Here is a 19035-nt window from a genome sequence, read left to right on the forward strand (position 1 = left end):
AGTTCCCTTAAACCCATATCGCACTGAGAGGCGAATGCTTGCAAATGTAGCGAATTTCGGGTTCCGTCAGGGTTCATTATTTTTTGCAAACAAATGTGTAAGTAGTTTTCCTTGTTGCAAACAATCATCGTTGTTGCCATGTGACCATGGTTCCAATGCTGCATAGTGAGATATCAGGACGCATTGTCCTCATGGATCATGCCAGGCAAGAGGAAGCAAGGCGTAAAGGTGGTAAAGCAGTGGGAGAAAAAGACATATGAAGTCATGAGCTGAGTTTTATGAAGTGTTACATTTTATGAGTTACCGTAAAAACCTGAAAATTAGCAATATTTGAGTTTTGAAATTCAAGTCAAATTTATGAATCTCGCCTTCAATCACAAAAAAATATTTCAAAGGGCTTCACATGGCCACAGTTGACCTTTATTCTCAACATCCCCTGATCTTAACCCTCAGGAGGGCAAGGAAAAACTCACAAAACCACTAGTGGGGGAAAATGAGAAACCTTGAGTAGGGACTGCAGGTGGGAAAATCACTCTTCCAGGGCGACCAGGCTGCAATGGATGCACAGTGGGCAAAACACAATATGAAATTATACAAAGGCCATATAAACCTACACCAAAGCCTGAATATGCTCATGTACAGGTTTTTAACAACTCAGCTGGGAAAATACATGATAGGGTTGCAGTCTGAGTTAGATTTGTTCAGTTAGAACTAATTATATAATTGTCAAAATACTTTCCTTACTACTGCCCATTTTTCTTTTTCACACTGGTAAAACTGGTTAAACGCTGGTATTAAGTCCAGATGTTGTGCTCACACTTTCCAAAACCGCGACTTGTCCACATCATAACACAAAGATCAAGCCAAAACCGATATTTTTGGGAGTCGAGTTCGAGACATGACCAAAACCTTGAAAATTGTGGCCTTGAATCCAAGGCCAGTCTTACGTGTTATAACCCTATGACGTGCATGCAGCCTGGAAAACAAACCACAGTGTCATATGAGAGGCATATCAGCATGATTTTTGGAAAGTGAAAATTACAGCAATACATTCAGGTGTCCCCTCAGTCGTGCACACCTCTTGGGGTGCTGCGGAGGAGGCAAAGTGGATCTGACAGGCTTAGATTAAATGCCAAGGACTGGGCGTTTCTCACACACGCGACAGCCTTCTGGACAGCGGCCTAATTAGGCACTTCCATGCTCTGCCATGGGCCCTTTCAACAAAATGCTGCATCCAAAACATTACTAGCATTGATTTAACCCCCAAAATGCCACATTCATCACCAACATTTCCCATTCATACTTTACATTGGAAAAAAATACTGTACATAGTTGGATGTACTGTAAGTCACTTGATTTCCAGTAAGAAAGTTTTGACCTAGGGTGTCCCAAGGCTTTAAGAATGCGAGGAGCAAAACACAGACTGTAAGCAAATGTAGCGTGCAAACACAAAAGTTGCACTTTTCAGTGGTTTGTCAGCCTGGGCCTTTGGTCTACTGGTAATGTTGAGGCAAGCTCGTTGGCAAATATAGTTTGGCAAGTTATTCGAAAGTTATTTGACAAGCAACTTGCGAGAGCAATGTAGCAAGTTAAGCAAAAATTGGATAACAAATAGTAGATTAAAATTACTTGTGATGTGTGGAGCTCTAAAAAAGGAGTAGGGGGATAGCTTCGTGACGCAAACGGAGGAGTTGCATGAGTAAATGTTTCTTCTGTGAATGCTACCAGAAAACTAACTCTGCCCAAGACTGCCTATTCAGCTTGTACGCTCGAATTCCAACGAGTCTGGACATTATGAGATCGATTCCAGTACTGTGATTTTTTTCAAGGGAAAAAACCCACCAAATTATTTAGGGAGGTTTGAGATGAGTTTAGACTGGCCTGAAGCAACCTAAAATAGACAAAATGGTGTTGCTCCCACCCTTCAAATGCAGCATTGCTTCCTGGCCTTTCACTTTGTTCATCAATTCAGCAATTTAGTACACTAGTGACCAGAAGTGTTATGGATCTTTGGACCCTGAAACTCAGAATTAACTTGAAAAAAAATACCCAAAGCAAAAATGAGGTGGCAAAAATGGTATCACTTAATTATGACACAATTACCTACCTACCTACCTACCTACCTACCTACCTACCTACCTACCTACCTACCTACCTACCTACCTACCTACCTACCTACCTACCTACCTACCTGTTTATAGTTGTAGCCTGCGATTTCAAACAGGCACTGATTGCCATTTGGACTCTTTATGAGCTTTGTCATTTGAAAGAAAATGTTGGCATCAGTTCTACCTTTAGGATGTTTGAACTATATTACCTCCACAGAATTACTATGTTTAGTCATGTTCACCTTCATTGTCACAGCTTTTTTTTTTGCTATGTTTGAAGAACTACAGGAACTCCTGAATATATAATTTTTTGACATCTTCAAGAGTAGGTCAGCTTGTTTGTAGGCACAAGCATGACGATATCGTCATTCTTATTGATAGAGTTTCACTCACTGATACAATGAAGTCAAGTACAGGGTATAATTCATTCTTTATATTGTCACCTATATCTGCCTGTATGATGCCCTCACACATACATTCTAGACAGGTAATAATTCTGATTAAAGAGAGCGTGAGATAATGTTCAATAATAAAAAGTATTATTTGCAGAGATCAATGTGTTTTATCGCAGCAGTAAAGTACAATGAATGAAAAGTGCTGGAAGCCTGTAATAAATTTTGATGTGTTGTGATATTGAACACGTTGTGACAACATACTGCTTCCCGGGGCTGTAAAACATCTTCCAACAGGCTGTTGAACATCCGCACGCTACATTCTTGCAGTCTGTGACTACCATACATCAAGCCTGGGCCGGGGTGCACAAGCTAAGTGTATGAGGAATTACATGGCAAGAGACAAAATAAAAAATATATATATTCATCAGTATAGCATGTGCAAATAAACTGTCTGCTAGATGAATGAGTGTGTGTTTGTGTGTGTGTGTGTGTGTGTGTGGGGGGGGGTTGGGGGGGGGGGGGCGTGAGCGTGCGCGCGTGCGTGCGTGTGTGTGTGTGTGTGGCAGTGAAAATACAATCAATCACTCAATTAAAGGAGGCTGTGACAGTGACAAGAATCTGTTTGACTGATGGATGGATCAAATTTTCTAAGGTCTCACATTTGAGGCTCAGTATAGTTGTGTGACATTCACGAACAATGGACAAACCCACATCACATTTTGAGGGTGTCTTAAGGCAAGTACACAAACCCATTTTGTCCTAATTTTGGAGACAGGTGCATGTGCTCTTGGCCTAAAAACTGTCGCATCTTCATTTTCGTCCTGGGGCAAGTCTATGTCACCGTGTTGAGGAACAGACCACAATATGCTTCGCTGGGTGTTGTGGTGGACCAAGGGCGTTATCTATTACACCCACCCAGCGCGCCCGACAATTTAGTAGACTAGACTTCAGAATAGATGAAACCAGCTCTAAGGTGTGGCAGCGGTGACACTTTCTAATTGGCTATCGGAAACAAAAGGTCCAATTAACTCTGCTGATTGGCCAACACACGTAAGGATTTGCAAATGGATATATTCAGCAGGTTTGTTGTTCATAATTGTCAATCTTTCTTTTTCCAAGCATATTGGTAAGGAAAGATATGCTCTCACCACAACCCCCGCAAGTAGCCACTGCATAATCGGTTAAGACACTCTTTTCGGGGCACCTGATAATTGGGCCCTTGCTAACTTTGATCGGAAGTGGGGAGTCAGGTTAACTTTGGCCTGATTATTGGTACGTGTGTGGCCATCTTAACAAGCACACACAGGAAACTTTGATTCCCAGACCCTTCTTCAGTCCTGGACAAGCAGAGTTGTGCTGCCACTTTTGGGAGGCTCAGGGTATTTAAGAATGTTATCTCTAATGCGCAGATGTCTTAAAGGTCCCTGTGGAACAGGCCTGCAATTCCCCCTCCTAATTAAAAATTAATTAAATCAGTGGTGGCTCAAGCCAGGCAGAAAGTTGAAGGCCGCAGCAGCTCGCCGCAGGAAACACAATCATTTATTCAACTCAATTACAAGAAGCCACAGCCAGCTCCTCTGGCACCGATGTCACCTGGAGAGTCTGGGTGGTCTCTCGCCAGTAAGCAGAGGGGCCCACTTAAGCATAGAATGGACAGAAAACTGCTTGTGATGCAAAACACACCTCACTCTTGTGATGAACACACATATAGTCATAGAGACATCCTTTGTCACCTGTTTCCCCTCTTTCATCCCCAAGGGACTGATTTGGGGTGATTGTTCAGAAATTCCGACATGGATCAATACTTCTTTCAGCTCTCCCTTGGTATGGGCAAGAGACTTAGTGATTGCCCACTATGTTGTCCAATTATTCAACAATGGTATACTGGAACCAATCCAAGACTATGAACACACAGGGAAAAGCAGGTAAGACTGTTAATTGTTTGGTTGGTTTAATTAATTTGCTTTGCTTTAAACTGTGACTAAATTAATAATATATTGTCTTGTGTCTCAGACACACATAGAAATGCACACATGCACACACACAGATGCACTCATTCTAGTTGGCATAGACACAGTTATTGCACGTCGTCCTTTGTAATTATGCAGTAGCTATGAACCTTGACCTTCTCGCACACTAACTTGTCTGCTATATTGACAGTCGGGGAATTTAAGCCCACAAAGAGATTATACTAATTGTCATCTGGTCTGAATGCAAACGTGAGCTAAACGCCTTCGAGAGTAAATGAATTCTGATGTGAACTGTTCATTAATTAAAGTCAACATTCCTTTTCCAAAGGTACATTCAGTTTATAGCTCATATCTATTCAAGGCCTAAGTAAAATAACCACACAGATATGAACTTTGTGACAGAGATTACTCTCACTTATCCAAAGAGAAAAAGATGAGCTATAGGTGTTAAGTGTGTTAAAATAGCAGACTACCCAAGCCGAGCTAGCCCAAGTACAGATTTCGTTACCATGACAACCTGGGCGGAGCTGGGGGGTGGCCGGCCGCACTTAGATCCACTATTTGAGAAGGACTGATTTAAATAAAGTGGTTTAAGATACGGCAAGTCAGTGTACTTTTAACCCAACATTGAACAGAGTGCCATCTAAAGGAGTAAATAATACCACAACTGGTTCATGAAGCAAATTTGAAGCTTCATTTTACCATCACTAGAATATGTAACATTAAAAACATCACCGATTTCTGCTCTCTGCCTGTTTCCTGGTCTGATTCCTGTTGCTGACCTTGCTTGCCTGTTCGCCTTACCATTCTTGAACGCTGCCTGACCGAACTCTCTGCCTGTCTCTGACCACGTCTCTGCTCTACGTCCAGTCTGCCTGTTTACTTGCGCTGCTTTGTTCTCTGCCAGACCTGATCTGATGCTCATCTTCGTCTCCCATTTCCCTTTTCCCCTTACCAAATAAAGACGTTTGTGTTGTGCTGCCCTCATTCCTGACAATAATTCCCTCCACCACCCTCAACTTCCTTCAACAAACGTGCCGCTTATCCGAAAGCAATGCAGTTAGCTTACGCAATTTTGTGTTTTTTGAGCAAAACTAAATATAACTGTTTAATTTTTGACTCTGTGTTAGTCTTTCAGCCCTCCAAAGCAAGACTATAAAAAGGACAGTTTTTGTGCAGTTAACACTGATAATTAAATCAAGACTCTAACATGGGAGCAAAATTGCAGAACATCTCTTTGACATTTATTTTTTAAATAAAAAATTTACTTGGATAGTTGATTTTACACCTGGGCTACATGATGGTGATCTGAACAAAAGAAACGAAAATGGGGTCTCCACGTTTTATTCCGCATTTAGATGAGCGTTTATCAGAGCCAGTGATGGAAGAGTGTGTGGAAATTTTCGTGTATGCATCCCAGCCAGTCATGTAACTCCGAAATGTCTATGTGCATGCGTAAAACTTGTTTCTGATCTATGTTCTACGTTAATAATGTGCGCTGCAAAAATCAAAATGATAACGCCACAAAAAGTAGCTTGATGAGCTGACAGATGGATATAGTCAGACATGTTTGTCAATGCGTACGGAGCACGAGTGGATTTTGCCAGAGTTTGGGGCCATGTACTACATGGGAATGCAATGGCAGAGTGTATTCATTTTTTCTACTCTGGAGGGTTGGTTCAAATTTGTACGTATTCAAGCCCCCAAAACACCGTCATCACCTAAGGAAAATATACTTCCGAAATAATAGTACTATGGAGTTTTTATCCACAAGCGTCTACGTATTACAAGCCATTAATTTGCATTTTGCAGGACCCCCTGGAAACCCAAATATTTTTTATAAAGCACTACCTTTCCATTAGATACCTCTTTAAGATCAAACATAATTATTTTTGTGGTTTCACAAAAGAACAAACAATAATTTAAAAACTATTTTTCTTTAATTTATGCTTTTAAGTAGGGAGTTTTGAACAATCACAAGTGAATAAAAGTTCCAGATTGTGTTTACCTCCCATTTACCAAAGTTGTGGAGTATCAGCCTTGTTAGAGTGGCAAGAGTTTAATGAAACTCTTTCCAGATGAACATCAAAATTCAAGAAGCAGTGACGGTTGAAAGCCGCGCCTCGCCAGGCTCATCGTATCATCTCTGTGTTTCACTGCTCATTGGCTTGTTTGATTATTAATTAGCCTCAAGTGAAGTCATCATTTTTTAGACATACATTTGTATGTGTGAATTAGTTCTGCTACATTGAGAGTCACTGAGATGTCAGTAATCATGTGTAAGTGTGACGCTCGGCACCCTTTCTCATTATCGCAAACGACGTTATTCTCCCGCAGTGATTGACGCTGTTTCCAGATTTCCCCTCTTACCTTCAGTTTTTACACTGACTGAGACAGGCTCCGAGCATAAACAACCAGGTAGTGCTCAACTCATGCAACTTATCTGCCAGGCAAAACCCAAGCCTCCAACTGATACAGCACTGATTCTAACTCCCAATGGTGTAATGCAATATGTTCATGCTTTGGAGAAGAGAAAGTGGTGCTCCACTGGGAGCCTCGGCGTTTGAATCTTTCTGTACCCAGAGCCACAGAGCTTGCGATGATGTTCACCAGCTCCAGACAGATAGTTGTCTGTGATGTGGCAGCCTGCAGATATGCCTTTGGTTCCCTGCAAGAACTGTCTCTGGAGTTCAGGGACCTATGGTGCTCTGAGCTCTACACAAACTCAGCTTCATATCATCAGAGAAGCAATGTACTAATTCCAGCTGCTGTTCTGTATGGCATAAACAACATTATCAGTGCAACGAGTTGTCTTAGTTTTGGGGTCTAACTATTATTGTGTTCTAGAAATAATCATGTCGCATAACGTTACCTTAGTCTGTATGGGTGATATTTTTATAACAATATGAACCTCTTAGCACAACAATCAGAGACAGGGGAATGTAGCCATAAGAAAGAAGCTGTTATTTGTTACTTTTTGTTTAGTCTTCTGCAGAATGAACAACTGCAGGCTATGATTTTGTTTGCATGTTGGTTCAAGTTAAAAATGAAAGGTGAAGTTACTTTGTTATGGTGATAATTGATCCAGAAATGCAGAAATATATATTTTTGTAATCTGAAGTCAAAGACTGATTAGAATTTAGCACAAATACAAAATGTTCACCCTACTTAAGGGATATGAGGTCAAAATGTTGGCACGCTCTCACCTGATAACAAAATGTAATTTCATGACTTTTGGCTCAAGGCAAAGTCATAAAATTGAGTGAAGACTAAATCCCAGCAGCATTGTTTGTCATGGATGCCCTTTGAGTCTCACTGGTGTGAATGCTGGTTGCTTGAGGCTGTCTCTGCTGCTGGTGTTGCTTTATTTTTTTAAATTAAAATTATTGAATACTTTTATTGACTTTAGATTATATGGCTGTGTTCATCTCATAGCTACATATTTGCACAATCATTAAAAATTCAGTTTCAGAGTGATACATACATACATATGCACCAAAATAACAAATATCTGACTGCAAAATATCAGCGTTTGGACTCCACCATGTGATCACTTTGAAAAAGCTGTGAACACAAATATACTCAGAAAATTAATAAATGCATTTTCTGTTTTGTTATACAGTGATCCCTCGCCAATTCACGCTTCACGTTTCGCGAATGCGCTACTTCACGAGTTTATAAGTGATGAAAGAACGGCATTTAAGTACACGCTGATAGCGCGGGGTGTGCCTCTGAGCAATGTGCGTCACTGCGGACAAGCGTGGAAAGTGCGGCAGCCAGTCTGTCATGAACGAGCCAGGACAACTACATGCGCAACACGGAATGTTAATTTAAGGCAGAGGCGGTCCTGGCTACTTTTGCGCTCTGGGCGAACCATCTATCGCGGTGCAATCCATCGCCCCAAGCCCCCCCACTCAGCAGGAAATTGACATCACGTGACAATAAGGGCGCCCCAGTGCCCACTGACCAGATTTGAGATGGAAATGACTGAGCTAGAAAACTGGCGATCATTAATTTTGTTTTCCCTTGAGAGAGGTCATGCGCCCCCACGTGGATTGCGCCCTGGGCGGTCACCCATATTGCCCATAGCAAAAACCGGCCCTAATTTAGGGAATGCGAAAACACCGGTCAGCGAGCTCGTGTCATGTGTTGTGGTGGCCTCTCGTTACACAGCGGATCAGGCAAACGGAAATCAGGTGGAAGGTGTGCGTGTGTCAAGGGAGACAACCAGCCAGGCGTACCGCTACATAGGGGATCAGGCAAACGGAAATCAGGTGGCAGGTATGCGTGTTTCAAAGCAGACAAAACGGTGACCGACGACTGACCGACGACTGACCGACGACTGACCGGTGACGAACGGCGTCTATATACACGTCCTAATCAGTGGGTAACACGGAAAAGGTAGCGGTGATCAAAGCCGATTAGCACGCACAGATCCGTATTGGCAACACGCGCCCCTGAGTTCTAGCACAGAGGGCACATCAGAGCAAGAGCAGAGACATGACACAGCCGCGCATGAAGGAAAAATAAACCGCCGTGCAGAAAGAGTCGGGACTGCGGCAATGAGCCCTGATAGCGTGGGGTGTGCCTCTGAGCATTGTGCTTCACTGCGGACGTGACTGAGTTCAAACGCTGGTGGCGGCAGCCGGCCACGTGCAAAGGAAGTGGGGACACGTGACAATATCATGCGTTTGTTGTTTGGGAATGGTTATGAAGGGAATGGGAGAGGATTTATGTTGCATAAAAGTATTGGGGATGGTTTAAAAAAAACTTAATAATGTGTGCTGGACCACAATGCAACAGGAGATTCATGCATGACCATGACTCACTTTGGTTTCACTATGCATGATATCCCCCGGGTTAATATCAAAGTCAAAGTCAAAGTCAGCTTTATTTGTCAATTTCTCCACATGCCAAAGACACACAAAGAAACCGAAATTTCGTCCCCCCCTATCCCACGGTGACAAGACATGGCTCACAACAGACAAACAAGTAAACAAGTATAACAAAAGCGTGCTGAATAAATAATGAATAAATAACACAACAATAAATAAATAAATAAATAAATAAATAAATAAATAAATAAATAGGAGGAGCAGAAAAAAAAAGGAGCAAGTGCGCGTACAGCAGACATTCCCGAAAATATAGCGTGGTAATTTTGAAGGTGGACACTTTGCATTGCTTGGCGAGGAAAACCACTCCCAAATCGATTGTACTGCACTCAGGCCTTCTAGCGACCAACATGAAACGTTACGTGTCAGAAATTTCAACACACTGTTTAAATTTCTAAATAATGTATTTACCGTTTCTACTTGGTGGTTTTTCGCAGGTGATTCGGGAACGCATCTCCCGTGAAAAACCGAGGGATCACTGTATATCAGTTGTTTGCAGCCCTTGCATGTTTCCAGGGTGTGACTGAATTAGAAAAGGGCAACTGGTGAATTAATAAAGCCTCACCACACAATCTGATAATGCCACTTTCTTTTTTCACTCACAACTTACTGGTGAGATGGTGCATATGTTTTCACTCCAAAATATATCTGCCAAACACCAGACAAACAGTAAATTTCTTCACTGCGTGTGTGTGTGTGTGTGTGTGTGTGTGTGTGTGTGTGTGTGCACATATAGAGTGTACTTTTATGTGTGAAAATTAGGCTTTCATCCCACTAACAGGCTGAGTGTGAAAGTGTTAATGTAGCAGCGTTTCACACCTTGCCAACTAATGACCAACATCAGTGATGGGAAGCACATTGCACTCTGACACCCTCGGGACCATTGATGCTTCCTGGATCAAGCCTGTACTTCCCTCATTGACACATGCATCATTTAAATCCACAGCATTAGCAATTGATGTGTTTTGAAGCTCTTACCCCTCCACCTCCTTCACGAATACACGCACACACACACACTTACACATCTCTTCTACGTCTCATTAAACTTAGCTTGAATGGATTTTTTTCTGCAGCATTTATTTGTGTTAAACGAAAGTGGAATACACAACCAATAAATCATTCTCTTATTATTTCAAAGGTATGAAAAAGTTTGCATTGAGTTAAAGAAAAATAACACAGAGTGTTTATCTTCCATAATGCAATGATTGTAACTGAAATATAGACTGTAAAGAAAGTGTAGTTACAAAATACTTGAGATGTAATTGGATCCCTCTGAACTTAATACAACTTGATTATCACAGTACAGGACCAGGCAATAATAAATAAATTAGATTGCAAGCAAATTATTTGGCAATATAAACATATTGAATACATACTAGATAGGTAAATAGACAAGACAGACAGGCAAATAAATAAATACATTTCTTTGCCACCATGGCAGCTCCAAGGCACATGGTAATGTCCTCTGGTACCCCAAGTACTCATTTTTGTGAACCTGTCCTTGCATATGTACTTTTTTCTTTCGCAACTGTCTCTCCTCTGCAGAATCACATATTCACTTGTTTGAATACAGATCATCTTAAAATATAGAATGGCAGAAAAAAAAGAGCACATTGTCTTGTTTTAATAAACTGCAATGTGTGTAGATATGGTTCGTACGTGTTGTTAAAATTCAGAAATACAAATTTTAAACAAAATCATAAGCAGTCATTACAATGACTTAACATTGGCACCCAAATATCTTGAGTGGAAGTAAATAATGATTGATTCTGCTGTATGATACACTGAAGCCTTATAATACACTACATATGTACAGGGAATTAAACTGTAGATTTGCCTACAAAATTAACCAGCCAAATCTTCTCGGCCCTTCCACCTCCGCAGGATAATCATTTTGCCAACATTAGGACCACTTTTGTCATTTTTGTTAGTTTTTCTTTTTGGAAAAATAGAGGGGCCGGAAAACATGCTAAATATACAGAAAACGTCGCTAAGTTGGCAACACTGCAGACAAGTCGTAGGTAGTTTTTCTTTGAAATGTTGCTTGTACTCGTGTGCACATACTAAAATAAAAGCACAATTTTCCAAACAAAGGCACTGCATAGTTCATGTTTTGCTTCATGACTCCATAGTCACTGTGAGTGCCAATCAGAGACTGTGGGCGGGCCGGATGTTGACGCCATGGCCGTTCATTTTCTGAACCTCTTTTCCTCACGGGGGTCGTGGGTGATCTGTCATAGTTACAGTAAAATTAATCCTTTATCATTTTAAAACTTTAAAACTTTCATCAGCCAAACTTGACATTATGCACATACCTACAATGCATTTTATTTGGTGATAATTGAATATAAAAACAAAAACAAAATTAAACTCACTAAAAATGATTTTTATATCTTTTCTGAATCAAATATTTGCGATAAAATATATTGTCATCATCCAATCTTAGTAGAATGCCGTTTTGGTTAAAGCATTCTAATACTGCTTTATTCTTGCGGAGGTAAGATTATAGAAGGAGAAAAAGAACAACAAATCATTATGGATAATGTATTTGCAATTGTAATTTTTTATATAATACTCTATTTTAATGTTATAGAGCTATTCAAACCTATAAAAATATCATAACTGCAACATTTATGAGCATAATTTAAAAAGAAAATGCAGACGTGAAATGATTATTCCTTATTGTCCTTCCTTTGAATAATAGGAATAGGTTCAAATGAGTCTCTGATTTCAAGCCGAGAGCAGTCACGGCAGTAATCTTACACTGCGGCCTGCAACAACATACAGTAATAATACAATACAGCAACGAAAAGGTCTAAGAGTTTGTTACTGTTTCAGAGTTTCAATACTGTTTGAATGCTCTACAAATCTACAAACCAGTCAGGTTAAAATGCTCTTTCAAATAGCAACACTTATTCTCAATAATATCTCTTGTGTTGAATTAAAGCACCTTCTAACAGAAAACGATCTTATAATATTCATATGTATCAATAATTTTTTTGTGGTATTTTGTACAGGGTACGCGGCAAAACATATCCTTGCGTAATGAATGTTTTTGACACCCAACAAGAGATGTGCTGTATTTAAAGAGTGTGGGCTGCGGTATTGACACAGTAAACATGATTTAGGTTATGGGTGCTGTTCATTCATAAAAAGATTATTCTTCACCAGCACGGTTATCTGCAGTAGCAGATGTGTGCTTGTGCTCGTGGCAATTGTGCCATGTCAGAAAAAAATCTGTGATGAAATCCACATGTAGCTACAACGTGCAACAGTTACAATCATGACATTTTCCTCATACATTTGGGCTTTCACTTGTTAGTAGGCTGATGAAAGAATAAATATAGATATTAAATAATGGGCTTTTTTACTTGAAAGAACTCACAAGCGTCAATATACATTGAAATTAAATGAGTATTATGGCCATACTAAAAACATTATGAAATACAAATAATTAAGAAATAATTAAGTTGAGTTCATTCATGAATCACAACATTATTAGAATAGATTTTAATAGGTTTTAAGAATACAGTTGTAACGTTTGAAAAATTAATCCAAACTATAACAAAAGAAATGGTATAATACAGGTATTGTTTTAATATTGTATTATATTAGAGTAATTTTTTTTTCTCAGGCGGCACGGTGGAACACTGGTTAGCACGTCCGCCTCACAGTTCAGAGGGTGCGGGTTTGATTCCACCCCCGGCCCTCCCTGTGTGAGTTTGCATGTTCTCCCCGTGCCTGCATGGATTTTCTCCAGGCACCCCGGTTTCCTCCCACTTTCCAGAAAAATGTAGGCTGATTGAGCACACCAAATTGCCCCTCGGTGTAAATGAGAATGCGGATGGTTGTTTGTCTCTGTGTGCCCTGCGATTGGCTGGCAACTGGTTCAGCGTGTACACCGCCTACTGCCCGATGACAGCTGGGATAGGCTCCAGCACGCCTGCGACCTCCGTGGGGACAAAGCGGTAAAGAAAATGGATGGATGAATGGATATTTTTTCTCAAACGGGCCAAGGTTGTCAGGTTTTTTTGTTTGTGTTCTGCTTGGTAGTTTACTAATAATATATACCAGAATAAAAAAAGAAATAAAAATGTAAAGCACTGGTTACCCTGTAAATATAACAATAGAAAAATAAATGTATGTATTTTTCCTCCACAGCCCCTCTTCAATAAGCATCTCCTTCCTTCCATTGCATTGTCAGATGATAGCTTCCATGAACAACACATGCAGAGATAAGAGTGATTTCCATATGCATGCGGTCATCTTTGAGTGTGAAATGTCAGCCCTCCTTCCTTTTAACCACATTGCATAATCAAAACCAGCTGGGAAATCATATGGGAGTGACATACTGCTAAAGCTGGGAACTTTCATCGAAATATTTCAGCACCATGGACAGAGGTATCAGGGTTTTCCGAGATGAAATTGGAGCTGCGGTTTCCGATGGCCAGATTTATGCTCCACTTTCCCCCATGCAGAGCGCTGGTTAGCACAATAGCAGCGTCCCTCAAGCAGGTGGGGATTAAGCGTAGTGCTCAAGGACACTGAACTGATGCAAATGCTTACTGTCACTGGTGGTGAAGCTTAGTCCAGCTTGTTGAAAATGGTTACTTCGTTTAGTATGCAATGTATGTTTTATTAGATCATGTTGAAACTGGATGACAAATGGAATTTGAATGTACAGTATTTGTTGCCAGAGCAATTTGAATCAACATCATTGCTGGGACTGTTGGTTTGTGTGTGTTCCCAGGTCACACCAAGGGCACTTTTTTTTCCCACGAGTAATGATGTAATCTTCTTCATTACCCTTCTTCCTAGTTGGCAATAGCCCTTGGTGCTTCTATCATTATGATTCCAATGCAGAGCATAAAATGGCTCTCTTCTATCAGGAGCTTAGATACTGCAAGCTGGTGTTTGTGCGGGTACTGATAATGAGGGACCATTATATTTGCATTTGTCCCCCACTCCCCTACACAGCGATAGCCGTGCCAAACTACAGTACATACAAGATGGACCAAACTTTGTCTGTGAGGAATGCACACACACACACACACAAACACACACAAGCACATTCTGATTTATATGTCGAGAGGACCTAAAACAGCTGTAAGAGTAATGATATTTACCACCCAAAACTTGAATTGCAATGATAATCCTTAAGTAAAAAGTGTGAATCGGAAAATTCTTATATTTCCTCAGCTTGATATGTCATTAAAGTTTTTCTTAAGGATTAGAACTCAAGATCAGTATCACTACTATACTGGCAAGAGCGTTTGTTCATCATGTTTTACTGTGAGTTAAGCCTGTGCCAACATGAAAGAGGTTAAAACCTTGTGCAGTTTGATAAATAACGGATTACTTCGATTCTAAAAACAGCACCGCACACTCACATTGCAGATGTCAACAATTAACTTTAATGTGACATAGAATAACGTTTTGCACAAACACAACGAACACACGCACATACACACACACACACACACACACACACACACACACACACACACACACACACACACACATTCACACACATGGATAACACATGAGCTAAGTAGTACTGCTGGAATGAATTTTCAGATGTACATTGAGAGTCGCTTGCTTGCACACAGAAGCCTAATTTCCCGTTCAAATTTTACATTCACGTCTCATTAGGAATAGCTCTTTCATTCTGCTCATTATCAGTGTTTGACCTTTTGGACTGTCTGTTTGTAAACGTGAACAGCAGCCACTGGACGCCCACTAAGAATAGCTTGTTATTTAGCTCAACACATGCTGATAAAATAAGATAGGCCTACACTCGATGAGCTGTTGCTGTCATGGGCTGGGCCAATATGGGACATCTACAGTTAAAGATGCTTGGACACCGATATAGTTTTCTCAAGCGGAGTAGGAGCATGAGCCCAAAACAAGATCAAACAGTCGCTGTGCTTACTGGGGCTTTTTACTCCTTTCAAACTTCACCCATGCTCCCTTATGCAAAGTCTCATTGGCATGAATTAATAATACATCTTCAAACAAATGCAAATTCATTCACTGTGTCCTCTCTTTCTCTGACAAATGCTTAGGTGTGTAGGCGTACCATGTGATTAATTCACTCAAGAGTAGGATACTGCAGCCACCATGGCCTTTGGCATGCCTTACTTTTACCGAGTTTTATATTTGCATATGTTCGCCAAAGACATTATAAAACAACGGATGAGATGTTATAATTGTTCATTACTTCAATTCTTCATTAAGTGTGAAAGAGAAGTACCAACGTGCAGAGGTTGACTACATATATAAACGGATGAAAATGTGACACACGTGCAGTATGATGTTAGCTAAGAAGAGGTTCACTATTTTTTTATGGGCTATGCCAGTGCGTGGGCAGCTGTGGAATGTATAAAACATATTCTTAACTATTCAAAGTTGTGAAGGAGTCGGTTTTGGAAGGAGTGGGAGTGAAGGCTAGGGGATATACAGTATTTGGGCAGCTGACAGCTGCGCGTATAAGCTTGGGTGTGTTGGTGATAGGAGTGGGACTTGGTAGCGTTTGAAATGCAATGAGGTATGTTTGAAAAGCGCTCCTGTCACAGGTAAGCAGGGCAGCAAGAGCAAGAAAGTGTACCATGATAAAAGTAAAAGTGCCCAAGCTTTAGGGTGGCATGCGCTCTCTGAGGGCTTTTTGCTGCTCAAAAGCACTCAACACCACAGGCACTTTATACAAAAGCCCCCCACCCCAAAAAAAAAAAAAAACATACGCACATGTACGCTTTGATCTGTATGGAAATAGCCCCCAGATTTTTGGGGTCCGAAGTAGAAAGCCCTGATTTTGGGACCAAAGCGTGTGCGCGCATGTGTCAAAAACAAAGCTTCGATTCCATCACTGGACTTGATTCCCTTGATGTTGCCTTCACTTTCATGCATACTGTAAGGATAAAGATATGCCTTATAAATCAATAACTGCAGAACGGCACCCTTGGAACTTGCCTTTGGTGTGATGATGTCCTCATCTGCAGCTTATTGCGTTCTCTTTAGCTTTAATCTGCAGTCACACATCACAAGCTATTGAATGTCACAGCAGTGCTAGCTAAAATATTGCTTTCTTTCAAACTTGGTACAGTTTATACATGTGGATTGTTGAATTTATGAATGTCATGGCCTTTCAGGGAAATGACTAATTATGAGAGAAGATCTTGAAGAAGAATGTCAACACTTTGAAATCAGTTCACATGATATTCGCATTAGGATTAGGGATGGGAAGATACCACTTTCTTAGATCCGATACAGATACCAATACTGTAGCCTCAATGATTGGCCAATGAGGAGGCAACAGAAGGGAGAAGAATAGAATATAAATGTGTAATAATAAAAGGAGGCTTTTCAAAACAACAGAGTGAAGGTGGTGGGAGACCAAACCAGAAATAAAGCAGAGTTTAACAAGAGGGAATTGTTGCAAATTACTGAAAGGATAATTGTTAGTATCTAATAAAGCAAGCCACAATCACCCTGTGCTCTAGCACTGATCAATGGCCAATGCGTTACAGCCTACAAGGGACTAGGAGTTCAGGGAAGAAAAACTGTTTGCATCCACACAACTAAATAATGAACATTTAAAGGGCCTCAAGCTGTGAGTTGATGTAGCATGGCATACTTAATCTGATATTAAGCAGCACGCAGCAAACACCAAATATAAAAAAAAATATCAAGACAAGATTTTAGCTCAAGATTGGAACCGATTTGACCTCACCTCCATCAAATGCCTTTGATATGAATTACTGTAGGTCAGGCCCTCTCATTCATCATCAGTGAATTCTGAACTGACTAACATTTTTCTGGATCAATGGACGTTTCCCCTCAATGCAAAGACTTCCCATTAAGGGAAGGTGTTATAGCTAGAAGGAGAGTGTGGGTGTGTGTGTGTGTGTGTGTGTGTGGGGGGGGGGGGTGCTGAGTAATTTCTATTCCTGCAGGTGAAATAGATTTGTTCTAGAGCTTAGTTTCAAACCCTGAATCCAATTTTGCTAGTATTGTTGAAATCAGTGAAGGTCTTTCAAATTGACTCATAACCGGTAGCGAGGATAGGATAGGGTAGGGAAGGGAAGGGAAGGGAAGGGAAGGGAAGAGAAGGGAAGGGTAGGGTAGGGTAGGGTAGGGTAGGGTAAGGGAAGGGAAGGGAAGGGAAGGGAAGGGAAGGGAAGGGAAGGGAAGGGAAGGGTAGGGTAGGGTAGGGTAGGGTAGGGTAGGGTAGGAGAGGAGAGGAGAGGAGAGGAGAGGAGAGGAGAGGAGAGGAGAGGAGAGGAGAGGAGAGGAGAGGAGAGGAGAGGATACCTTTATTGCCGTCACGTACACATAGAATGTATAGCACAAGGTGTTGAAATACCATCCTTCACATTATCGTTAATTGCATTGACAATGTATGAAATGTATTGCACAATGTCGAGATACCATACCTTCACAGGATGATTAATTGCTTGTATGAAGGGATAGTGTCATGAGTTCAGGGTGGTGATGGCGCTCGGAAAGAAGCGTTCTCAGTCTGTTGGTCGTTGGGGGGTTGGGGATGTTCTCCCTTAGTTTCTACATTTTTTTTGACTAATTCAAACCCTTCCATCCGAAACTATTTATCATATCCCTACTGATACCAAAAATTCTCATAATCCAAAAATACAAACTTTTCACCGTTGAAATGCCCACAAATAAAACCCACAAAAAAAATTACTTAACTTAATTAAATTACCTAACTTAATTAAAAAATGTTATGTTTTCCTTCAATAATTTCTACATTTTTGATCAATTTAAGCCGTTCCCTTTTGAAATACCCACCGTTTTTTATTATTAGATTATGATATTGTTTTTGTTCTTCTGTAACTTGTACCTATTTTACAGATACAAATCATTGCAACTGTTCAGTGGCTTGTGTATTAGTTTACCCAATGAGGCACCCATGTTGGCCAAATCATGAGGTATGCCACTCGTTCTCATCCCCAGGATTCTCCAGTGGGCCAGCCATATTAGACTGGGACACTATATGCACCCTGGATTCTCAACCCCAGGCCTCCTCAGTGTGACAACCGGGGTTATTATGTGCACACCAGATTCTCGCACCTGAACCTTCCCAGTATAGCAGACATATTGAACAAGGATAGTCACACCCCCAGTGCAGTGGCCATTTTGCACCGGGGCATTAGGCACAGCTGGGAATCTTTTCCCTAAACCGCATCTGGGGCTCTTTTGTTCCTTCGTTCCTTTGTTCGTTCCTTCATTCCTTCCTTCTTTCCTTCCTCTTTCTTTCTCTCCTTCATCCCTTGAAATGTATTTATTCGATAAACAAATTTATATTGATGTTTGTAAAATGTACAAGTTGCGATAAATACATTTTATATTCGTCAGAATAATCAATATTAAATGTGTTTGCCATTTCTTCGAGTCAATTCCCGCTGAAAGATAGCCTACAGGTACTTAATCTTAAGAAGAAGAAAAACAAAATCACACAAGTCTTGATCAGAGTATGAATAATTTTTGGTTAATGCTTCCACAGATGCGCCACACGCCTTAAGATGTTTAGTATGTGGTGAGGGTGTATCAGAGAGGACAGGCGTGGACAACTTCCCATCAAACTTATTCTCACTAGACTCTCCATTTTAGCATTCACAACAGCAACAGTAGCTTTCTTTTCACCCTCAAATCG

Source organism: Syngnathus scovelli, chromosome 1, assembly GCF_024217435.2.
Source record: "Syngnathus scovelli strain Florida chromosome 1, RoL_Ssco_1.2, whole genome shotgun sequence".
Taxonomy (NCBI): Eukaryota; Metazoa; Chordata; class Actinopteri; order Syngnathiformes; family Syngnathidae; genus Syngnathus; species Syngnathus scovelli.